This window comes from Amblyomma mixtum, chromosome 4 (assembly GCF_055824585.1).
Source record: "Amblyomma mixtum isolate Tamu chromosome 4, ASM5582458v1, whole genome shotgun sequence".
NCBI classification, from domain to species: domain Eukaryota; kingdom Metazoa; phylum Arthropoda; class Arachnida; order Ixodida; family Ixodidae; genus Amblyomma; species Amblyomma mixtum.
In genome coordinates, this window is record NC_143015.1 from 19,089,803 (window position 1) to 19,100,088 (window position 10,286).

The window sequence follows — 10,286 nt, forward strand, 5'->3', positions numbered from 1 at the left end:
TGACCGCTCTCAGTTAACCAACTACCGACCGATATCTCTCATCAGCACTTCATGCAAACTCATGGAACATATCATTTTCAACTACATGAATGATTTCCTCGATAGTAAAAACGTACTCTCTCCTTTCCAGCACGGTTTCCGCAAAGGCCTGTCGACAACCACAGAACTAGTTTCCACAATTCATTCGTTTTCCTCCGTTCTCGATAGTTCCGGTCAGATTGACGTTATATTCCTGGACTTCAGCAAGGCATTCGATAAGGTTACTCATTCCGGTCTGTTATTCAAACTTCACGAGCTGGGTTTGCCACGAACTGTAGTTGACTGGGTATCGTCATATCTTGATAAGCGCCAGCAATTTGTTGATTTCGAAGGGCACCATTCCGACGTCCTCTCTGTCAATTCTGGTGTCCCGCAGGGCAGCGTCCTAGGCCCTCTTCTTTTCTTAATTTATGCAAACGACTTAACCTTCGTCATACATGAAAGCGTCAGTATTAGATTATTTGCGGATGACTGCTTGCTCTTCAAGGCTGTTAAAAATATCAATGATCAGGCTGTGCTTAATGAAAGTCTTAATGCTGTTTCCAGTTGGTGTGATCGCTGGGATATGAAACTGAATCCTGATAAAACTGTTTTCATGCGTATCACAAACAAAAAGTCTCCTTTTGCTCACCAGTACACTATCAAGCAGATCCCCATAACTCAAACTGACTCTTAAATATTTGGGTGTAACGATTACAGAACATTTAAGCTGGTCCGCTCATATTGACAATATCTGCTCCTCGGCGCGCCGCAAACTCGGCCAGTTAAGACACAGACTCAAATATAGAATGGTACGGCAAAACAGCGCTGACGGACGGGACGGAAGAAGATGAGACAAACACATGCGCTGACTAACAACCAAATGATTTATTGCGAAAGAGGGGTGCAATATAAAGCATAGAAGGGAAAACTGCGATGTAAACATGACAAGGCATACATTCGGGATATCATCAATGATTAAGAACAGCGATCTCCTGTGGGAATAGAGCCACCGATGGTTGGCTTACACATGAGTTGCCTAATGTGTGAATGTGAAAGGCCTCCGATATCAGGCGTGAGGTGTGATCTCTATACTTGGCGATGATAGTGGTTTGGTCTAAAAACGCCTCACATTTGTCGCAATCTGCGAAATGAATGACCATGTTATTTCGGCGTGACTTGTTTTCTATGTCTTTCGCGTGTTCGCGTAGCCGATCGTTGACGCACCGTCCGGTCTCCCCGATGTAAAATCGGCCGCATGACAGTGGAACCTTGCAGATCACACCACAGCAACAGTTGACAAATTTGTTTCTGTGTTTCTTCTGACATGCCTTCTTTCCATTTTCCTGATTCACTCTCTTGCACAGGCCTCCCAACTTGTTCCTGGCAGAGAAAAGGAGCTTCACGCCGGCTTTGTTCACAATCTTTTTCAGGTTGTGCAATACTTGATGAACATACGGAATACATGTTATGTTCTTGTTGTCCAGTTTGCGCTTCTCCTTGTGAATTCTGCATTCTTTTAATATCGACTCTGCTATGCCAGATAAGACCTTCGTCGGGTAGCCTACAGCGGTAAGCCTAGTAACCTGCACGTCAAAGCTGGCTTGGGTTTTATGCGCACATGATCTAAACAGAGCGGCTTTCATGCATGTTTTCGCTATCCCGCGCTTAACTATCTTAGAGTGCGCCGACCGGAAGGGGAGCAGGCTCTTCTGGGATCGCGAGGAGTACATCCAACAGATATGGTCACACGATAGCTCAAGTTCCAGATCTAAAAACCTTAGTTTGTTGTTAGTAGGTAGCTCTGTGGTCAATTGTAGGTTGTTAAGTTCAGTACTGAACACGTCAAAAATCTGAGCAACAGTTTGTTGGGCGTCACCTTTGAGATAAAATACTAAAAAGTCATCTACATAACGCATACCTTTAACAACGGTGCCGTCAAGCTTGGCTTGAAGTTGTCTATCGCACGAAGCTAAAAACAGATCGCTGAGAACGGGAGCGAGGCTCGATCCAATACAAACACCTTGTTTTTGGATGAAAAAACTATCGTCAACTCTAGCAAACGTGGACTGTAAATAAAAGTGGAGCATTATTAAAAACATGCTTACATTCATACCACTAGAGTTCTGGAACTTTGTAACTCCGTGACGGTCGATGCACCTGCTGATTTCTGCGATTACCGCGCTTTGCGGCAGGGAGTAGTATAAGTCCTTGACATCCACCGAAAACGCGCTAACGTCGGCAGGACACTCGTTTTGAAGAAATTTCGACACGGTCTCAGGCTTTCTGATGAGGAAAGGATCTTCGACCTCAAGGTGCGACAGGCACTTCTGCAGGAACACCGCTACCTCGCGTTGCCACGTTCCTCGTTCAGATACAATGACACGGAAGGGGCAGCTTACTTTGTGTGTCTTGGCGCTGAAGAAGACGGTAAGGCTGGATGCCTTCGACGCCTTGACAGAAGAGGCCAGTCTTGAAAGGCCAGCACGCTCACAAAGCTGTACTGCCTTCTCTTGCACTTTCGACGGCTTGACAGTTTTCACTTGTCTGAAGTTGGCAGTGACTGCAGCTTGAGCCTTATCCTTGTAGAGGTCGTTTGCCACGACGACAAAACCACCCTCTTTGTCCCACTGCAGGAGCTTGACGCCAGCGTCTTTGAGGGCCGATACTGCAGCAGTGAGCCGGCGCGTGCTCCCTTTCTTCACCTCCGAGGGGAGGGAATCCACGCCTTCCTTGATGCATCTTCCAGCTTCATCCGTTCTTACTCTTCTAGCAGCGGTCCTAACAAGAGAGAGGAGCTGCGTTTTGTCGAGTCGCGGATGCTCGCAGTATTTTGGCCCCAGAACGAGCAGGTTATTCACCTTCGGGGGGAGACTTGCGTTCCCAGCACGACGACGTCTTGTTGAGGCGAGGTTGGAGGCGCTCTTCGGCGAGGGAACCTAGGAAGAACCTGTCGACACATGAAGTCCGCCGTCTGCCAAGCTACACGCAGGTTTTGACTGAATCTTCTATCCCCTTGTTCAGGGGGGACGTTCCTTCTGCACGCAATGCTCAGGCACTCCGTGTAAAACCTCACTTGTCTCCACGTTTCGGAGCGTAAGAGGCGGCACGTCCGCTTGGCATGGCCTTCCGAAGGAATGAGACCCCCGAATAGACGGAGAACGTCCGGAGGCAGAAAGGAATTCTTCAACGAGTACGTGAGGAGACGTGCCCGACACGTTGCTGTAGCCAGACGGTTTACGCATACAACAGATGAGTGGAGGCAATAGGCGGAAAGGAAAGTGCCCGATGTACAAGAAATGAATTCAAGGAGAGGGCTGAGTCGGGCTGGTTGGTTCATGTTGAATGGTACGGCAAAACAGCGCTGACGGACGGGACGGAAGAAGATGAGACAAACACATGCGCTGACTAACAACCAAATGATTTATTGCGAAAGAGGGGTGCAATATAAAGCATAGAAGGGAAAACTGCGGTGTAAACATGACAAGGCATACATTCGGGATATCATCAATGATTAAGAAAAGCGATCTCCTGTGGGAATAGAGCCACCGATGGTTGGCTTACACATGAGTTGCCTAATGTGTGAATGTGAAAGGCCTCCGATATCAGGCGTGAGGTGTGATCTCTATACTTGGCGATGATAGTGGTTTGGTCTAAACATGATCGGTCAATGATCGGCTACGCGAACACGCGAAAGACATAGAAAACAAGTCACGCCGAAATAACATGGTCATTCATTTCGCAGATTGCGACAAATGTGAGGCGTTTTTAGACCAAACAACTATCATCGCCAAGTATAGAGATCACACCTCACGCCTGATATCGGAGGCCTTTCACATTTACACATTAGGCAACTCATGTGTAAGCCAACCATCGGTGGCTCTATTCCCACAGGAGATCGCTTTTCTTAATCATTGATGATATCCCGAATGTATGCCTTGTCATGTTTACACCGCAGTTTTCCCTTCTATGCTTTATATTGCACCCCTCTTTCGCAATAAAACATTTGGTTGTTAGTCAGCGCATGTGTTTGTCTCATCTCCTTCCGTCCCGTCCGTCAGCGCTGTTTTGCCGTACCATTCAACATGAACCAACCAGCCCGACTCAGCCCTCTCCTTGAACTCAAATATAGCCCCTCCCATGTAAAGCTTCTGGCCTACAACACACTGATCAAATCTAGATTGCAGTACGCATGCGAGGTTTGGGACCCTTTCACTAAAAAAGATATTAGCAAACTTGAACGGATTCAAAGATCAGCAGTTCGCTTCATATATAACCGGTACCGACGACATGACTCCCCATCTGAATTAATGAGAATCAACAAGATCAAACCCTTAGAAGTGCAAGATGCCGGGCTAGTTGGTAATCCATGATGAAATAACAGCGCAAGGAACGGGACGAAAACACGAAGGAAGAAGACAGCGCCCGTGTTTGTGTCTTCTTCCTTCGTGTTTTCGTCCCGTTCCTTGCGCTGTTATTTCATCAAACCCTTAGAGTACTGGAGAAAGCTAGCAAGAATTAAATTCCTCTTTAAACTCTACCATTCTCAGTTCCGTCTTGACCCTTCATTGTATGTGAAACCTTCAACAACTAGAGTAACAAGGCATTGCCATCCGCATAAATTATCTCCTTTGTTTGCCCGCACCAATAACTTTAAATATTCTTTCTTTCCTCGAACTATAGCAGAATGGAACAACCTACCCCCTCATGTGTTTGTACCCGAAAATGTGCTTTCCGCAATTGAACAAGTACTTGACCCTTAACTATTGTTTGTTGTTTGTTGCGACTTGTTTTATTTTCATGCTCCGTATCGCTTCTACTGCATTCTGCTGTTGGCGTCGTCTTCTGCTGGTCGTCGGAGTTCTCTGTATGTTTATCCCACTCCTGCTTGGGCCTTAACGGCCTGCAGTATTGTATAAATAAATAATAAATAAAATAAATAATAATAATAACAATCTCTATCTTATACATTACCTTCGCTGTTAAACTTACTAGACCGACAAAATTTTGACCCCTCCAGAAACCGAAACTGTCGCATTAAACATTTTTGTCAACTTCTTCATTTGCAAGACTAAACCATGCCTTCCTATTCGCCTAATTTTGTTCACCACTGTTGCTTATGTGTGTTGATTTATCTGTATTACCTTTTGTTGCTTCTCCGATTGATTGCCGTCTTGTTTCATTCTGTATTACCCGTTGCTTTGTAATATTTTTTCATTTTTTTGTGTAAGACTGGCCGTCATCCTGCTGTCATGCCAACTAACAAGGGGTCGGGACCTCGTCAAGCTGTTCGAGCTTTTAGTCCCGTACTCCTCCTTTTCTAAGGAAATAAATGAATGATTGATTGATTGATTGATTCTTCAAGAAACACTCCACTAACAGTTCTTGATTATCATGAAGCGCGACCCCCTCATGATAGTGGGTGAGTTTAACGCCCCCTCTCTCATGTGGGGTTATTGCAAGGAAGAGACGCGTGGTCGTAAGTTGGCGGAACTTATATCTACGCTGGGTATCACTCTTCTAACCGACCCGGTCCACCCGACACGTGTAGGGAACTCCGTCACTCGGGACACCTGCCCCGACCTTACCCTCGTGAAACACATCCAACACGCAGAGTGGATCAACGCCGAGGACACCCTCGGTAGCGACCACTGCATACTGAACACTGTCATTTACACTCGGCCCTTACATCGCCCCCTTGCGCAAGCCAAACTTGCCGACTGGAATGTTTTCCGCCAGGCCCTCCCAGTAACTTCCCTCATGGAGCAGGACTACTCCACTTAGGCACACGGACTCATGCAAACACTCCGTTCGCACGAAAAGCAGATCCGGCTTACGGAGCGTGCACCGGACGTAGATAATCACCTGATGCACCTCTGAGAAGCTCGTCGCAGCCTCACTAAACGATGGCGGCGGCAGAAATACAACCGTAAACTCCGCGCCCGCATCTCTGACCTCACCCAGCAAGCTGCCGAGCATGCTGCCCAGCTCGCCGACACTAACTGGGTAGATCGATGCAACAGCGCAGCAAGACAGATGTCCAGCCGCAACACTTGGCGGCTCTTTAGGAGTCTTGTAGACCCCACACAAACACGCTCGGAGACCCAGAAACACCTCAATGGCGCGATACACAACTTTAGAGGGAACACGAAGCAGCTAGCGAACGCCTTGCGCTCACAATAGCTCAATCAGGATCAAGACCCGTGCGGGCAGGATTATTCGTATGCAGGCTGCGATAATCCGGAAATGGATAAACTTTTCCAGCTTCACGACCTTCGCGCGGCTCTTGCCAAAATGCGCAGGGGGAGGGCGCCCGGGAGGGTGAAGGTCGCAGTCAAATTATTAGCGAACCTTCCTGATCGGGCATACGAAACCCTACTCGAATATATCAACGCCATTTGGACCGGGGACACTTCGTTGCCACCGGATTGGAAGACATCATTGGTAACCTTTATCCCGAAGGCGGGGAAACCGGTAAACACAGACAACCTCCGGCCCATCTCCCTCACTTCATGCGTAGGAAAACTAATGGAAACGATGGTCCGTGACCGCCTCTCGGAATATCTCGAGAGCAAGAACACCATCGCCGACACCATGTTTGGTTTCCGACCCAATATGTCCGCACGAGACATCCTCTTACAGCTTCATCACGAGGTTCTCGAACCCATAGAACACCCACACAACGACTAAATAGTCCAAGCACTCGATCTCAAGGGTGCGTTTGAAAGTGTTAAACACGGCGTCATACTAAAGCACCTTAGCGAGACCAGCTGTGGTCCTCGTATATTCAACTGCACCAAAGATTTCTAGCAGACTGCTTGATATATATACGTATACAAGACACCGAGTACGGCCCGTTTGAGATGGGAACGCGGGGCACACCACAAGGCGCTGTGTTGTCCCCACTTCTCTTTAACATTGCTATGATGTATCTCCCGGCACAGCTGACGGGTGTCAACGGTGTTCACCATGCGCTGTTCGCCGATGACATCACCATCTGCGCCACTACGGGAAACACAGGAGAGATGGGGGAATGCCTGCAAGCAGCGGCGAGCCTAGTCGACCAATATACCACGTAGTGCGGCCTCCAGTGCTCCCCGTCCAAGTCTGAATTTGTGCATATTCGATCTTCTCCAAAATGCAAAATCACCGTCCAGCTTTCGCAAGCGGCCCCATCTGTGAAGCGAAGGAGCTACGAATACTCTGTCTCTTCATTTATCAACATCGTAAGACAGACACAACTCTTGCCAAACTCCGTAAAGTCGGCGACCAGGTTGGCCGAATGGTTCGCCGCGTTTCCAACAAGCGAGGAGGGTTGGAAAGTAAGGATGCGATGCGGCTCGCGCATGCCTTCGTAACTAGTCGAGTACTGTACTCGACTCCTTACCTCCGTTTACGGAAACATGACGAAGATCACTTGGAAATTGTACTCCCAAAATTTTCAAGAGAGCCCTCGACCTCCCAATCTCTACATCCAACGCGCGACTCCTCGCGTTGGGGGTGGCGAACACCTATACAGAACTTCGCGAGGCGCATCTCGTTAACCAATACACGCGTCTCGCCCAGACCATGTCCGGTCGCCGCCTCATGGACCGGTTACATATCAGACATGATCACCATATCATGGAACGGGTTCTAGTGCCCGAACTGCGGAGAAGCGCCCTCTACGTCGACCCCTTCCGACTAAGATGAACAAAGAGGACCATAATGGCCGGCGCCAGGCGCGGTCGGATGCCCTGCACCGCTACTATGGTGCAAAGAAACACGTCTTCTATGTCAACATTGCAGGCCCCTACGGCTCCAGGGGCAAATGGTACGCGGCTGCAGTCATACACGAGGGAAAACATGTGGACGGCCTCTCATTCAGAGCGCCCAAATCAACGCATGCGGAGGAGGTGGCGATCGCCCTCGCAGCCTCCCATCCCGACTCTAAATTCATCCTCACAGATTCTCGCGGAGCCTGTCGTAGCTTTCAGTTCGGTTGGATCAGTCCACTCGCTCACCAAATTTTACACCACAGTACTCGCGACGGCGATCCAACTCATCGCTCAATCATATGGGTCCCCGGCCTTCCAAGGCATACCAGGTAACGAAGCCGCCCATGAGGCAGCCCGCGCACTAAATCACCGGGCACCAGGCGTCCCTTGGGAGGACCTTAACCCAGATCACAGCCCTCTTCTTTCTTTTAAAGACATTACTGAGCACTATCATGCCGAACACCGGCGATACCCAGTTCCTTTGGATGGACTGGGTAAAGCTAGCGAACGAATTCTTCTCAGGCTCTTTACAAACACCCTGCTGTGCCCGGCGGTTCTCAAGCACTTTAATCCTTCTTTTGATGGGCCTTGCTCATTCTGTGGGGAGGTGGCCGACACCTTCCACATAGTTTGGGCATGCAGAAAAATCCTTCTCTCCCCCCCCCCCCATCACCCCTTCCCCTACCCTAGAGGACTGGGAGGCGGCCCTGCTCAGCTGCCGAGAACTATCGGCCCAACAGGCCCTGGTTCGGCGGACTTGTGTAGGGGTCATATGATCAACGACATCCCGGAATAAGGGACTCCGCCTAGTATTGTAAGGGGTGAGACACACTAGGGGCCTCTCCCCGAGCACCTATCTGTAAAATGCTATATAAATGCTTTTCACCACCACCACACCACAACGTTGTCAATGCCAACGCATGCAGAGCACATCTGTCACTACCGCCACGTGGAGATGAGCTCCGCCAGCTTGCGTCCCCTGGCTTTCTCGAAGTGATATAGCCCCAGTGAGGACTGGGTGCGTTGAAATCCCCAATAATCACCAGGGGTTCCTTGTCAGCCAATTTGAGTGCCCGATAGAACATTTCGCTGAAACTAACACGCGGCTTATGCGCAGGGCAATACACATTAAGTAAGTACATGTATTGACGGGTCGCGGCGCCTGAGCGACAGAACCCTCACCATTGTGTATTCCTGCTCAGTCTCCAGATCAAGATCGACCTGAATCGCGGTGTATGCTTTATGCACCAGGATGCAGGTCGAGGGACCCCCCTGAAACGAGCAATACCCAGAAAATTTAGTATCATTGCCGGGCTCGTGCAAAGCAAGAAGCGCCGGCATGTCACCAAGGCACTGCAGGTAGAGCTGGAAATGTGACCGTTTTTTTCCAGGCTCTGAAACCCGTGCAGTTGATTGAATAATTTCGAATTGGTCTAATTTTTTAGCTTTCTGAGAAGGTCTGCCAGCCATATGGATGTTTTTATTATTACGGTGCTGGGTAGCCACTCGGTCCGGGGGCTGGCGCTGCCACAGCTAGCGGCTGCATCAACGCCGCGGCTATTGGGCCGGAACCGTTATCTTTCGCTGCCTGTCGAGGAGCTCATCATCATTTCATCATCATTTATTTTACCCGTAAAGGCCTCTGTTGAGGCATTACATAAGGGGGGGTGGGTGGCAAAGCAAATGCAACTGGGAATAATACGTTAATACAACAAAACATAATGCAATAAAATAAAATGAAAAACGATACATCACAATATAACGTTCGTCAATAATGAAGGGCGAAAGGCTGATATAAGCGGCAACAACAACAACAAAAAAAAGAATAAGTGTAACTGGGTGAAGTTTCAGACAAATGGGCAATATCTTTTATTCAGTACTGTGATTAATTAATGCCTGTCGAAATTTAGTAGCGTCGCGCTCGTTAACAATGTAGTCGGGTAGCAGGTTCCAATTTTCTATTGCAGTTGGAAGAAAAGATTTATTAAATGCCAAGGTCGATCCATGTGTACATTGAATGCTGAGGAGGTTAAACAGGCGGCTATTTTTTACGTTTTATCTGCGGGGAGTCGCAGGAGAGGATCCGGCTTGCCCCACACGTATGGGCAAGTCGGTCACCCGTGACACGTGTCCTGACTTATCTTTGGTTAGCAACACTATACTCCGTTTCATACATAGCTGTCAACGCAGCCAAGGCTACGGCGCCTGTTCGCGCTCCTCGTCCGCATTGTAATGTAGTGCGTCGAAAGTGACAAGAGTAATGAACTCAAAATTAAAGTTATTTTTGGTTAATATTGCAGCATAATAATAATGGTGTTTTATTTTGCAAAAAGATTGCTTTTTCTTTAATGTTCTTCAAAACAGAGTGCCTTAGTTTTCTGATTTTTTTTCGGCTCCTCCTGTATCAGGTTTTCGCAGCTAGGCCGGCCGGTGATGTCTTCCGCGTTCGTCTTTCGGTTTCCGAGTATGGAGAAAATGGCACCGCTATCGCCTACTCGCTTGTTTTCTTCG

At 48.5% G+C, this 10,286-nt stretch overlaps 1 pseudogene; it reads right to left on the bottom strand.

Annotated features, from left to right (window-relative positions):
- Positions 1 to 666: 666 nt before the first annotated feature.
- On the bottom strand, positions 667 to 9,321 carry LOC149345810 (uncharacterized; annotated as a pseudogene).
- Between the last annotated feature and the right edge of the window lie 965 nt (positions 9,322 to 10,286).